The sequence below is a fragment of the Leptonychotes weddellii genome, chromosome 9 (genome assembly GCF_054177405.1).
Source record: "Leptonychotes weddellii isolate Sample4059 chromosome 9, ASM5417740v2, whole genome shotgun sequence".
NCBI classification, from domain to species: Eukaryota; Metazoa; Chordata; class Mammalia; order Carnivora; family Phocidae; genus Leptonychotes; species Leptonychotes weddellii.
The window spans coordinates 26872929-26886822 of NC_138377.1; the positions used below are offsets into that span (position 1 = coordinate 26872929).

The 13894-nt window shown below is 38.7% G+C and overlaps 1 protein-coding gene across 1 annotated transcript in view; it reads right to left on the bottom strand.

Moving 5' to 3' along the window:
- Nucleotides 1–13894, bottom strand: part of SIPA1L1 (signal induced proliferation associated 1 like 1) — a 334415-nt gene that overhangs the window by 253544 nt on the left and 66977 nt on the right. The window lies entirely within an intron of this gene.

Consider the following 13894-nt stretch of genomic DNA (forward strand, 5'->3'; position numbering starts at 1 on the left):
ATAACTACTCTGATCATTTAGAAAGTTTACAATTCTCACACTGGTCATTTCAGATAGGTTATAAGCTCCCACTACAGATATGAACATTTCCTATGAATGGTAAGCTTATCATTACCTTCAAGGAATATACATGCATGCCCCATATTAATAACATGCAGTACATGAACCCATTCTAAAAATATTAAAATAAACCAGAGTGATCATGGTATCTCCCCTGTATACATGTCCTTAAGAGTCTTCCAAGAAACTAATTTTTTAATGTTCACTAAGGTGAAACACTATGTCAAACTATGTTAACCCCCCCCAAACTTTGTTCCCAAACATATAAAATGGAAGCTAAGGAGAGTGAAATGAAAAGAACCAGAACTTAGTTTCCCTCACAGATATTCCCCTTTCCCAGTAAGGACAAGAGGGATAAAGTTCCTCTTCCCAGCCTGTCCCCTTAGATAGTAGGACTCCCACCATTTATTCAGCCAAATATACAGACAGGTACTTCAAAACCCACTTTCACTGCATTCAAAATGAGACTTACTGAGGGCCGACCGTGTCCCCACATCATGACCTTATGCAACACAGCAGAACAGAGCTTGGTCAGACCCTGTAGCAGGTCTTTCCTACCCTACTGTAGTCACATGGTGTAAACATCAGGAAGAAACCATGGGGAAAAGAAACCTATAAAGTTAAGTATCCCAGATACTAAACTCTGCAGTTTTTACATGACTGGCCTACACGCTGCATCCACAGAACAAGAAAATAAGTACGGAAACCTATAACACTCAAAACATATGTGTTGTGTTATCAAGCTTAATTAATGAGCTGTAACTGCCTAATTACATAACGAAGACATACCTGACAGCTGATGTGCACCAGGAATCTAGCTAGGTACATGAACAAACATGCAACATTTAAACCAAATGAAAGGATACGCTATATGAACACACTTAGAAGATCCCATCAGAATTAGTCCATTCTGACTAGACATTTCCCTGTTGTGGCATATGAGTTTATGTTCTAATTAGAGACTGATTTCTTCCTCTGAAGCCCCAGTGTGTAAAGGAACTACCTAAATCGAACTCAAGCACAATCACCCCAGGCAACGAGTACGGGCGGGGAGGGGGGGGAGGCAGACTGGCATTCACATCCCCAAACACTGGTCGGGGTGCTGGCAGGGTAGGCTGGATCTGGGTCAGAGGCGGTGCTCCCATCTGGAGCCCCTACCCCTGCTCCGGGAACCTCTGCACCAGCCAAATCATTAGGAAGCTTCACTGAGTAATGTGCTGGTCCAAAGGTAGGGCTAACATACATTGTAGATTCAAGATGTCTGTGAGACCAGTGTAGAGCCCATCACTCCTCCACTATAGAGAGAGAAGAACTGGGGAAGGCAGCCTCAAACACAAGCCAAAAAGCTAATGACCTGGTCAAAGACGACTTCTTAATATCCATCAGTGGCTAAGAGAACCAAGGAGAGTACTTTTTGTTTTATGAAGCAAAATAATTTCCAGGCTTTCCTCTTTTTACAAGAAAGGAAGAAAGAGGGGAAGGCCTAAAAATTACTAGGGAGGCTCAGAAATAATGCACAATATGAAATCTACTTAACCCAACCTCCATTTTTCTAGATTTAAATCACTCTTCAATAAAAATTCATAATTGAATTTCAAAACATAAACACTTTATTTTTTTTCTCTCACCAGTGAAACATATTCTGTTCCAAAAAAGAAAGGTTGCTCAATTTCCTGTCAAAAGCAATCCAGAGAAGGCCACCTACACTGTAAAAGCAGCAAGAAAAAAAAATAACAAAATGCTGAAGAAAAGCCTGCGTGTGTGGGTGTATACTAAGTGCAATGTAACTACCACTCTGGGTTTTTAAAAGCTTTTTTTTTCCCTTGATCATTCTGAGAAATATGAAAATTAGTGTAGCTGCTAAAGAGAAGTTTGTCCTCCAACCTTCCTAAGGAAAACAAGCCCTATGATGGATTTCAGTTCCACCACAGAGAGAGGTATGGGTGGACATTCAATGCCTTTGACCCATGATTCTTTGTTCTCACAGGAAAGGGCAGATTCTACCAAACAGACAACTTACATGTCATGTTTTCAGAGAGGGAAGGCTGCTCTGACAATTAACCTTCTCCCCCTAGCTACCCTTCCTCCCCCTTGCTCCAAACCTCTGGGAGCTAACCACTCACCACTGCCTAGATTATGGTTTAGGATAGCATCGAATTCACCACGCTGTCTATGAAATTCCCCTTACCCTGTTTATGCTTTCTGAAACTCTAAATTCTAAGATAGCAATCAACCAGCCCAACACTTTTTATTAAAAGCCTACTGAAATATGTTCAATGCTAAGAGAGATACAGTGTGGTGAAATAAAAAGAGAAAGAGAGAAGGAAAGCTTGAATAGCTCACCAGCAAATTGAGGACAAAAGAACAGAACATACAAAGTCAAAATTAAATACAGTATTATTGAATTGTAACAGTAAAAGGCCCTATTTCTATAAAGCATACTTTCCATGAGGAGTTTGACACAGTAAATAACAAGCAGGGAAAAGAACATATTAATGAAATGATGGTAAATACTTTTTTATTTTATTTTATTTTAGTTGGCTCCACGCCCAATGTGGAGCCCAACGTGGGGCTTGAACTCACAACCCTGAGATCAAAACTTGAGCTGAGATCAAGAGTCGGATGTTTAATGGACTGAACCACCCAGGTGCCCCATGAAGTGATGGTAAATACTCTAAAATCAGCCCACCAAAAGACAAAGCAAGATGTGGCAGAAAGCCTACTTTATGGGGCAGCTGCAAGACAAGACAGCGTGAGAAAGCAAACCTCTTAAACCTTACAAATGATTTGTCCGATAAGCTAACAATTAACTATTAAGTCAACTAACAAGAGGGGCTTTTTGTTCTGTTTTGCTTAATAATCTCAGATCAACCGACGCCAAAAAAAAAAAGGCGAGACTAGTTAGTACAAATAACTTTCTCAGAACCACTTAAGAGTAAGTAGCCAACATGATAGCCTATCACCCCTACAGAGTTTAGAAAGTAGTTTCTATAATCATATAAGGGCATTCCACAAAACTGTAACTATGGTCCTGAAAATCATCAAAATTACATAGTACTATCAATCTAATCCACAGACCAGATCTTACACTCTCCAACTATCCCAGTAACATCCCTATTAGTAAAAGGGTCCAATCCATCCAGGATCTCACACTGCACTTAGTTTTCACATCTCATTAGTGTATTTCAATCCAGAATTCCTGACTTTCCTTGACTTTCATGACCTTGACAACTGTGAAGATTCCAGGCCAGTTTTGTAGCATGTTCCTTAACTTGGGTTTGTCTGATACTTTCTTATGATTAGCCTCCAGTTATGAATTTTCAGCAGGAATGCTCTTATGATTAGCTTCCGGTTATGAATTTTCAGCAGGAATACCAAAGAAGAAAGTTCCCCTCCTTGTATCCTACCAGGTGGTACATTAATCTTTTTCCCTTACTGGTAACATGAACTTCTATCACTTGATTTTAGGGGGACTTGGCCAGATTTCCACTACAAAGTTACTCTTTCTACTTTGTAATTTATAAGTACCTTGTGATAGGATACTTTCAGATTATATAAATATCTACCAACCAACATTTGTGTCCAGTGATAATTCTTGGCCAAATTAATTATTTTATGATGGCTGCCAAAAAGCGAGTTCTAGTCTAATAACTCCTACCATTCTAGAAGCAGAAAAAACGGTATTTAGAAACCAAGATCTGGGTGTGATTATTGCAACTGGTTTATTGTTGCTCCTAGCCAGGAGAATAGAAGAACATGCATAGATGCACACACCCTTCCTTCTTTATTTCTTTCTATATCTATGTATATTGCAGACCAGGAGTTCATACAGATGCCCTGAATTCCTACCCAATTATGGGGTCTTTCTAGCTTTCCCCTTTCCCTTCCCTGTAACAGTAGTAAATGTAGCTCCCTTAACCTCACTTTTCCTTCTTGGACTTAGCCCCCCATGTCACCTAATGCTACCCCAATCTCTGATCTATCATCAGAAAAAGCCCACTCTCTCTAAGGGACCAGTAAGGGAGAAGCCCAGAGAGACAAAAATGTTATTAGAGACTATATAGGATACCATTTTTGCAGAGTCCAAATAGGCAAAGCTAAAAATATACTGTTCACAGATACACTCATTTTTAAAAGCAAGGGGATGCTCAACATAAAATTCAGGATAGTAGTCACCTCCAGAGGGAGACAGAAGGATAGAATCATAGGGAAACACACAACTTCAAAATACCTGTGTTCTAGTTCTTAGTGAGAACCTACAAGCCCTAAAAACAAGTTCCTTGGCATACACAACTATGCCTCACTAAACCACCAGGAGGTCATTAGCAGAGTCTCAATTTTACATTTAAGATCTGAGGCCTAGAAAGGTTATGCGTGTTGCCTGGGGTCACACAACCAACAGGCCGGAGCTCAGACACAAACCAGGTCTGACTCAATCCTCTATCTACTGTGCCCTCAGCTATTCCTCAAACAGAAGAAAGAAGATGGGCAGGAGAGATGGAGCTATGGCTCTAAGGCTAAGATTCCTCTGTGCCTCTGAACCATTTCCAGACTGTTTTTAGGGTATAGGCAAGTCTAGGCGCAAAACTGGCAGGCGGGGGGTGGGGGGTGCAAAATCTTCCTAAGGGCTGCAAAGGGGGTAGAGGCACTGAGACTGCAAGAACAATATAACCAATCCTTTAGGGAGAGTTTCTAGCACATTCCATAGGCCACAAATTCTGGCTCAAGTAAGTCACTAAATAAAATCTCCTCTCAAAAGGCTCTGGTAAAATCTTATTACTAACTGTTTTGTTTTGTTTTGAAATCAGGAAACTAGGGAGAGAAAACCAGCAACCTATTCATGAAGTTCCAAACAAAGCCTAAATAGGGCGAAATTATACATCACTTAGCACACTGCATGAAACATGAAATTAGTGACAAAATGTTGAGCCCTTTGAAAGAACTTGTATAATGGGATACTGAGGCACAGCAATAATACTTCTCTGAAGGAAAGACCGGACATCCTGGGAAGCTTAAATCCCACTCTGCTACCTGGGTGTGGTTTAAAATTCCTAAAACCCAAAAAAGATGGATCTCCATAAGAAGAAAAGAAAAAAGCATAATTTATCTTCTCAAAACATCAGATATAACAGCATTCTAACTGCATTTTTGGTAGAAATACCTCGAGTCATTTAGTGATTAATAACAACTCATACAACCTAGAAAAGTCTCATGATTAGCACTAATGATTTTGTGATCTTAGTTCAAGCTTTCTCTATCTGTCTTTATAATGGAGTATGTTTTCCCACTGCTGACTTCCAAGGGGTGGAGCATAAATTGAATCAGAAGTAATTTTTGGCTTAGCCTTCTCCCCAACTCCCCCCAAAACCTGCTAATAAGTTCTATCTTCCCTTTCTTTTTCTTTCCAAAGAGGAAAGATCTAGACCTAGCCCACAGACTAAAGAAAATACCACAGAACAAAAGAAAACAAAGGACGTGTGCAAGATGGTGCAAAAATAATTCAAAACTCATGCAAACTTCATGCTGGAGCCTAAAACAGTCTACAATACATAAAGGTTAAGAAATGCAAAGTGGTCCTGTAAAAATAAGCGCACGAGAAGCACACGAAAGGATAAATCTCATTAGATAAAAAAGGAAGCTATTTAACAGGACTCTGCAGGAGCAAGGCTCCCCCCCTCCCCGCCGCCGCCCCCAGTTTTTTAGTTACTTTCTTTATGAAAAGCGATCAGGTGCTGTTGAAATCAGCATCTAGTGTTAGAAAGACAAGAAGTTATCCTGAGGTATTTCTAAATGAATATGACAAAAAGAATAAATTAATCCATAAGCACTTGTTTCTTACATCCTACTGTATTAAACTTACATGATCACAAGATGAGCAGTAATTATCCTAGAGAATTTAGGGACAACAGCCCAGCTTGAAAAGAAATTTAGAATCTAGAGGCACCTGGGTGGCTCAGTTGGTTGAGCATCTGACTCCTGATTTCAGGCTCAGGTCATGATCTCAGGGTTGTTAAGATGGAGCCAGATGGCAGGCTCTGAGCTCAGCGGGGCATCTGCCTCTCTCCCTCTCCCTCTCCCTCTGCCCTTCCACCCCCGCCCCCGCTCATGCTCTCTCTCTCTCTCTAAAGTAAATAAATCTTTTTTAAAAATTTAAAGAAATTTAGACTCTAAAAAATAAATATGAAAAAAATGTATTATTACTTTAATGTTGGAAAGGGGAAAACCCTGAAACATATTAAAGAGTTTCCTTGTAAACTCCCAGATAATGAATTTGGGGCAAAAATCAGTATGGCTATTTAATAAATAAATTCTCCCAAGCTAATCTAATTTAGTGATATTGAGACAACCCACTTAACAAGGGACTGCAAGACGTGAATTTCTAAACATTAATGGATCTGACAACTCATGAAGACACACACAAAAAAAATCTTCTTCCCCTGGAAAGTATATACAATGGTCCTTTGATCCCAAGTTGTACAAACTACTACTTATTCTTCCTTTCCCTGAAACTCTAAACATGAAAGTTAGAAGTAAGTCCTTCTGCAAGCTAATTATCTTCATCTTGAGGCTTCTCCAACTTAAAGTCACTTCTATCTACCCATTTGCTTGAGCCAAAAACCTAAGATTGACTATCCTTTCCTTTCTTCCACAGCCCACATCCATTCTGCCAACACCTGTAACTTCTACCTCCTGAAGAACACCCTGAATCCTTCCCTCCTCTCCATATCCACTGGCAATACACTGGTCCCAGCCACTATTCTCTCTCAACTAGGCAACTGCCCCAGATTCCTCATTAATTTCTACCCATGAACTTTCTCCACAGAGGAGTCAAAAATGACTTTTTAAAAGGTTAAACTACATATTTTTATTCCCCTGCTAAAAACCTACCAGCGGCTTTCCATATCCTGAGATGTCAAGAAGTGTGAACGATAAAAGATTTTACTCTAATTTCCAAGCTAATAAGTTAGACTGTCACAGGTGTATGGATACCACTGAGGATATGAGACATGTGGGTCAGAGACAAAGGACTTCATTACTCACAGCAATAGCAGTAGCCAGAGTACCAGCTTTTTTTTTTTTTTTTTAAGATTTTATTTATTTATATGACAGAGAGAGCACAAGTAGGCAGAGCGGCAGGCAGAGGGAGAAGGAGAAGCAGGCTTTCCACTGAGCAGGGAGCCGGATGCAGGGCTCGATCCCAGAACCCTGGGATCATGACCTGAGCCAAAGGCAGCCATTTAACCGACTGAGCCACCCAGGCGTCCCTGGAGTAGCAGCTTGTTTGGTGCCAGTCCCTTACGTCCCAATTTCCACCAGGTAACACCTGCACAGCAGTGGGTTGTGTTACAGGAGAGTAACCCCGAGCTTAATGAACCAAAATCTTTTATAATGGGCAGTATGCCTGCCTGAACTTTACCCCAGAAGGAGACATTGTCCTTATTATATAGACAGTAAGTGTGACTGATCTTTGCTCTGGAGGGTATCTTCCAAGGCTGCTGACTATACAAATCATCCTTAAAAAAGACAGTCTAGAACAAAAGTAGTCAGTGCAGAAACACAAGACACAGGGAAAACTGTCTCCCAACATTAGAATAAAAGCCAAATTTCGTACCATGGTCTACAAGGCCCCACATAATTGGCCTTTTTCTCTTCAATTTCATGTTGAACTCCTATCTCTTCAGCTTACTATGATCTAGCTCCACCGCCATCTTTGGTGTCCTCAAATAAGTCAAGTTCTTTCCTGACTCAGGACCTTTGCATATGCTGTCCTTCTGTCTGAAATGCTCTTTCTCTGGCTTAGATATCACTTCCTCAGAAAAACCTTCTCTAGGGGCACCTGGGTGGCTCAGCCAGTTAAGCGTCTGCCTTCCAGGGCCCTGGGATCGAGCCCCGCATCGGGCTCCCTGCTCCGCAGAGAGCCCGTTTCTCCCTCTTCGTCTGCCTGCCACTCTGCCTATCTGTACCCCCTATCTCTCTGTCAAATAAATAAAAATCTTAAAAAGAAAGAAAAAAGAAAAACCTTCTCCAGTCAATCTATCTATATGAGACCCTACACTCACTGTTTACTCCCTTTTTATCACATTGCTCACTTATTCATTTAGTCAGTAAACATTTATTAGGCACCTACTATGTACCACTCATTATTATTGTAGGCACAATAATTACCTTATCTACTTATTTACTTACTAACAGTCTTCCTTGAGGGTAGAAATCTTGTCCTTACATTCATCCACAAAGACCTAGACTTAAAGTTGTGCCCTCAACAAAACTCTGTTCAATACGAAGTACCGAAATGCTTCCACATCAATATGGGGAAACAGCATAGCACTGAGCAAAAAGCATAAAATTAGAAGCTAGAAGTCCTAAATTCAAACCCTGGAGTCATCATTTAATGACACCTGAGCAATTCTACCCAAGTTCCCTACAAAATGGAGAAAATTCCTCTCCTGCCTAACTCACAAGATTATTACGAGGATCAAATGACAGAATCTATTAGGAAGCCCTTGCAAATGCTAAACATAATTTAAAACTAGTAACAAATCAATAGTTAATAGTCACGAGATAGTCATTCATTCAATAAGAATATACTAGGTCTTTGAGAGTAACTATTAATGAAAACTAAAATGTACATCAAAATGTAAATTAAAAATGTATAACTTAAAGTGAGATTAGAATATGGTTAGTTCTTTAATAAACTTGAAGGAGAATAGTTTTTCCCCTTGAAGTACCCTTTGGACATGCTTTAAAAACTCTCAGACAAAAGGTGAGTCACCTTTACCAGCTCCTGATCCCAGAATATTAAAAGAATGTCTTCTGGTTACTTATTTTTAAGCAAGCATTTCAAGTGCCAATTTAGAAAATTTTTAGACTATATTTACACCCCTGAATGCCAATCTCCAAAACAGAAATTTTTAGCTTTCTGGCAAAATTTATGGATTTATTAATTTTGTCTCCTTTTACTGACTCCATCTAAAACCAAATGCAGTCTCTTTACTTCAAGGCGGGAAGTGTGTGTGTGTATGTCTATGTGTGTATCTCTGCATTTATGCGTGTGTGTGTGTGTGTGTTTGCATGCACGCATGTGCAGTAAAGAGAAAGTAAGCTCCATCTTACATTTTTTATAAGTAGAGCAGCTTCTAGGTCAATGCACAGGGCTGCCAACAGGAGGAAACAGAGTGATCACACTGAGGTCCAAGCACAGGACTGCAACCTGAGCACAAACAAGGACAAGTCAACTCAGACAAGCCACACACCTGGCAGGAGTTCACCAACCAACCCATCATCTCCCATAACCCTGCCATGCAATTTACACAGAAACTCACTAAAAGGGGTACTACTTCTATGATGTAAAATGATGACATGTAAACTGATAAAAAGGAGGGTCTAGGCGACATTCATTATAAAGGAAATAGAGTGGAATGTGAGAACAGTATGATCAAGATTTCTTCTGTACGACCGTTCTCAAATTCGATGCACACATATAAATAACTAACAGAGGTACATCATGATCATAAAAAGGAGGAATAATAACATGAACCGGTGCTTCTAAATATTAAAGTCAAGAAGAAAATATGAAGATGAGGGAAAGTACACGGGAAAGCTCTTGGGAGCCAAAAAGACATGCAGGCTGAGAGGGATGGAGGCAGACAATCTACAGCCTATACATAAGAAACACTTGTAGAGGTATATATTTCAGCACGTATATACAATTATATCTGGTAGTTTTTCATTACACATTGAAGAGCTCTCAAAACTGCTTCCTTACAGGCTGTTTTAATGATGGCTACTGACTCCAAATTTGGGAACAAGGAGCAGTAATAGCATACTACTCACCAAGTCCTCAAGAACCGCAAGTACTGGCATGGTAAGAAGTACAAATACAATCTAGGTCATCTAAAAGCTTCTACCTTGATTTAGTTTAAATAGACAATGTCTAAACCTGTCTTTCAATTAAGTAATTCCCCTTATTAATAACAGTGATAGGGGTGCCTGGGTGGCTCAGTCGGTTAAGCGTCTGCCTTCAGCTCAGGTCGTGATCCCAGGGTCCTGGGATCAAGCCCCATGTCATGTTCTCTGCTCAGCGGGGAGCCTGCTTCTCCCCTGCCCTCTACCCACTGCTCCGCCTGCTTGTGCTCTCTCTCTGCCAAATAAATAAATAAAATCTTTTAAATATATACATATATATATATAAATGATAGTATTTGAGTGCCCACAATATGCCAGTCACATAATAGTCTCTATCTCATATAATCGATATAACAATCTTAGCAGATGGATATTATTATCCCACTTTTTTTTATTATCCCCTTTTTATAAGGAGTACAAGTAGGAATAAGTGAAGTTCTAAATCTTGCCCAAAGCAAATTAAGAAGTGATAGCATTAGAATTCAAACCCAAGATGATTGATCCTTTTCCAATATTCTTGCTCTTTGTATTCAATGTCACATAACCTCCAATAATAACAGTTTAATACGTACTGTGTTCCTGGCACAATATGGATGAATGAGCTGTTCATTATTTCATTTAATCTCTAAAATAACCCTGTAAGATGGTTATTATGAGCCACATTTTTTTCGTTTGAGGAAACAGAGTAGTTACGTGACTGCCAAGGTAACACAGCTAACTAAGCAGGAACCCAAACCTAAGTCCATCTGAAACAAAGCCTGTGTTTCTACTACTGTAGTACATAGCTTCCACCTTATAGTATTTAGAGTAATTATAATTTAGGAATTACTTATAAATTACTAGTTTACTGTTTATAATATTACATGAAAATGCATATGATAAACTATAAACTATGTTAAAATATGTTATAAATATTTTTCAGAAAAAAACTAGAAAGATAGATGGCAAAAAAAATTATATGAGTGATAGGATCACTGGCAAATCTTTTCTAATTTGTTTTCCTAGTTTCTCCTTAATTATGACACATAACTTACATAAAGGTTTTGTAAAACACGCACATACACACAAAAACCACATTTTAGTATTTTTTTCCCCTCTGTTCTCTGGAACGTATCAAAATGAAATTTCAACTAGAAAACGTGATACAAGTTTAACATACCTCCAGAACTGAACAAATGGTGAACAACAATGAAAACTATGCCGCAGAATTAAATCACACAGCATTAAGGAAAAATAAATAGCTTTTCGATTTTTGTATCATACTTACCCAAAAAAACAAAGTAAGTAAAAGAGACAGGTATTCAGAATTCCTTAAGTTGGATGAAATGCTTGGAGGAAAATTACCAAAACCAACCAAGTTCATGCAACTCAAGAAAAACACACCTGAAAACTACAGTACAAAATCTTCACAGAAAAAAAGTCCATTTTAGTGACCATCCAGGCATTTGAGATTAGCAATTAATCTGAGGAAATGACTTAGTGATTCTAAAATGTCATTTAAACTAAACAACTAACCAGAATGTGAATGCCCACATTTAACCAAATTTACTTTTCAAAATATATACGCTTATCTTGCTCACTGACCCCACATCACCTCCGTAAAACCTCTTCAGAAACAGTTTAATCATAACCTGCAAGTGGGAAGTGCATAAATTTCATTTCCCTAATGGAAACCACCACTCAACTACTCACTGATAGAAATATAGTATCAATTTTCAAAGCCATCAAATACTGTGCATTCCAAAAGAAGAAAACCCTGTGGGATTAGGAGGGAGAAAGGGGAAGCTTCAACTTTTTCCAAAATGTTTTGTGATCTTAAACAAATATGGCAGAAGGTTAAGATTTGATGAAGCTAGAAGGCATTATATAATTCTCTACCCTTTCTAGCCTACTTGAAATATTTTTAAAGTAAACAGAGTAATAAGTTTTAATATCTGTAAGTCAATACAACACTCTTCCTCTTAGTATACTTGTACTGATTAAAACACACCCACACCATCTCAACATCCCTCCAGCCCAACCTGTGACATTTTACCACCCAGGGAAGCCACTGTTGACATGAATACCAAACAATCCCTAATATTTAGTTTGTTCCTTTGCAAAGCATGAATTCAGAAAAATTACCATATGATGGAAAAAAAATTCAAAATTATTTATGCAATGATGACAAACTAGTCATAAATCCCAAGATGTTTTCTGTGTACACCTTGAATCCATTTCTAAATTGAAAATAATAGGTTTACCTCTCAAAATAGCATACTTCCAGAACAGACAGTCCTAATCTCCCACAGGAAAGCACAGGCTCAAGACACCTTACAAAGTGTGCCACCTACTCTTCACACCAGAAAAGTCATTTTTGGTATTAAAGTGACAAGAGAATATATTAATGACAAGATTGAGGCCTGAAAAAAGCAAAGAGATGTTACGAAAGTTGAGCAGTTAACTTTCTTCTCACTGAAAGAACCAGAATAGTATTTGTATGTGCTTTTGACCCCATGGGCAAAGGCACGAAGTGGAAATTGCTGTCGTATACAGGAAACAGATGGGGTGGATAATGCAACTAGATAATCAACTGCCCCCTCTTCCCTTTGCTAGAATGTAAAAAACATTCAGTTAATAACGAAACAAACTAGAAAAGCGGAAGTTCATAGCTGACACAGGACTTGAACGCATGAAGGAACATGTTACGAGCACCACACACTGGTTAGAGCTAAATGACAAAGAAAGTTTCAGCAACGTGTTTCCTCACTCTCAAAAATGACTGTTACACTTGCCACAGCCTCCTCAAAGCCGAGACCCAGCTATACGACACTTCACCAACCAGGTCCCCTTAACTGAGGCAATTATTTGCTGTATTTAAGAACAAGTATTTACTTTAAGTAAATACACTTTCTTTTAAGGTGTTAATTCCAGTATAGTTAACATAGTGTTATATATATATGATTCACCAGTTCCATATATTACTCAGGGCTCATCAAGGTAAGTGCAGTCTTAATCCCCATCACCTATTTCACCCATTCCCCCACCCAGCTCCCCTCTGGGAACCATCGGTTTGTTCTCTGTAGCTAAGAGTCTGTTTCTTGGTTTGTCTTTTTTTTCCTTTGCTTATTTGTTTTGTTTATTAAATTCCACATATGAGTGAGATCATACGGTATTTGTCTTCTCTGACTGACTTCTTTCACATAGCATTATACTCTCTAAATCCATCCATGTCATGGCAAATGGCAAGATTTCATTCTTTTTTATGATTGAGTAACATTCCATTGTATATATATACTTCTTTATTCATTCATCAGTCGATGCACATTTGGGCTGCTTCATATCTTGGCTATTGTAAATAATGCTGCAATAAACATAGGCATGCATGTATCTTTTCAAATTCGTGTTTTCATATTCTTTAGGTAAATACCCAGCAGTAGAATTATTGGATCATATGCTAATTCTATTTTTAATTTATGAGGAAGCTCCATACTCTTTTCCAGAATGGCTGTATCGTTTGCATTCCCACCAACAGTGCATGAGGGTTCCTTTTTCTCCACATTCTCACCAACACTTGTTTATGGTTTTGATTTTAGTCATTCTGACAAGTGTGAGTTGAGATCTCACTGTGGTTTTGATGTGCATTTCTCTGATGATTAGTGATGCTGAGCATCTTTTCATGTGCCTGTTGGCCATCTGTATGTCTTCTTTAGAGAAATGTCTATTTATGTCTTCTGCTCATTTTTTAATTGGATTATTTGGGGGGTTTTTTGGTGCTGAGTTGTGTAAATTCTTCATATATTTTGGATACTAACCTTTTATCAGGTATGTCATTTACAAATATCTTCTCCCATTCAGTAGGTGTCTTTTAGTTTTATTGACTATTTCCTCTGCTGTATAATTCAAACACTTCTTAAACATCAACTGGGTATAAGGCTCTGAGTTTCAA